The following is a 2,039-nucleotide window of genomic DNA, read 5'->3' on the forward strand; positions in this document are numbered from 1 at the left end:
CACTGAATATAATATGAAATATCCGTAAATATGTCACATATTCAGAATACTCAATGATAGAAAGGAGCTCCCTTAAGCAAAAGTTTGGGAACCACTAACATATACAACATATGTTGTGATTTTCTATATGTACCTTTCTCTCTAATATTGTTTAAAACTAGCACAGCACAGACTTCCTCCATCTCATCCATCGTGCTTTTCACTCACTGCCCTCTATCTGAATATTGTGCGTCATCGGAATCATGTGACAAGCAAGCTATTCAAAAGGTAAAAAAAAAAAAAATCACCCTGTAGTGGTATCTATTCATGCCGATAGTTAAGATTTCTGCTTCCTCTAAATACAAAAGAGGCATTCTTTTGGCAGAGATCACAAGATATAGTTTAGTTCTGTTTAAAAAATGTAACTGCAACATCTTCCTCCAGTGTCCTTGTTATTCAGGATAATACGCACTGTGAACAGTTTCTTCAGATTAATAGTCCTCATGAAATCTGTGAATGTTGTTTTGTGATATTGGTGAGCCCTTTAAGCTGACAGACCATACATCACTAAATCACAGGAGAGAATAATATGAGGAGTGAAACTTAAAAAGCTGGAATGATTAGAACCCAGCTGATTAAAGTATAACTGAACTGATAAATTTGCTCTTAAATTGTGACTATTAATTAGGATGTGAATGGTCTGATTAAAACAGATTTACTTTGATGCTGGCGGGAGCAAGTTTTAATAAAAAACAACCTTGATTTAATAAATCTTTGTTTCATTCATCTGATGCTCCCACTGAGTCCGGTCTGTCAAAACTTAGGAAACCAAAGGCTTCAAAAGTGGCCTCAAGAGCAGGGAGGATGGCTAAGTGGTGATCGGCTTATGATTTACCAGTGAAGATGTAAACTGATAAATGCACATTGTGCAGACATTCATGGTCCCCAAACAATGCAATGTAATAACTTTAATCCTCTTAAACCTTCCATTTAGTGCCATCATCAGGTCACTTTGTCCATTATTTGCTTTATGACTAAATGCTTACAAAACTAATGGCATTCAGCTGTATAGTGCTAATTAATTTTAGTATGCCAACACACTTAAATGAGATGGTTCATGGTAAACATTATTGTGCTAAACACATGCTAGCATTGACACTGTGAGCATGTTAGCATGCTGATGTAAGTGTTAAGCTCAGATATTACAGCCTAGCAAAACAGCTAGCATGGCTGTAGACTCTCAGTTTTATTAGGCTCCAGGAACAGCAATGTCAGTCACTACTTTGGTGCAAACTGACCGATTTTAGATGGATTGCAGAGTCAGAAAGGGGTTGATTGAAAATAATGTATCCTTCACACACTTGTTGGTTGTCCCATTTGAAAAAAAAAGATGGAATTTAAAAAAAATAAAATAAAATAAAAAAAAAAAATAAAAATAAATTTAAAAGGCTACATTTAAATGAAATGCAACAACCAAACACATTTTATTTATAGAGAGAACATAAACAGGAAACTATATAATATAATATAATTATTATAAGTGCATTTTTTAACTAATACTCAACTTATTGACATGAAAACCTCATTGTCAAGTGTCTTACTCCTGAAATGACCCTGTAGGTGACCCGTACCAACATATTAGAACAGCACCCTATAGGGAGCTTTGGTGATCCCTTCAATTTTCATCTAATGCTTATTGCGCTATCATCAGGTAGCCAGCCAGTAACAATCACAGACACAAATAATGTTATAGCCTCAGCAATAGCATTTTAACTACAGCAATAGTTATTAGCCACCACAATAGCTACAGTCAATTGCATTGAGAGCTTAGCTTTCCTTGTCTCACATGAACCACCTTACATGACTCGAGTCCACACCTCTGCTGCTAAAATTCAGGTGCTCTCACTTTTTTTATTTTAAATGCTTCGGTATCTCATGTCTGTGTTTAATTGTGACTGAAACGTTTCTGTTAGGTGAACAGCCCGTTGTATGAGCCTTACTTATTTTGTGTGCAAACCCAGTTATGCAATACAGGATGTTAATTTTATTCATATTCATAA

This window comes from Morone saxatilis, unplaced genomic scaffold, assembly GCF_004916995.1.
Source record: "Morone saxatilis isolate NCDOM2014 unplaced genomic scaffold, NCSU_SB_2.0 Contig22, whole genome shotgun sequence".
Taxonomy (NCBI): Eukaryota; Metazoa; Chordata; class Actinopteri; family Moronidae; genus Morone; species Morone saxatilis.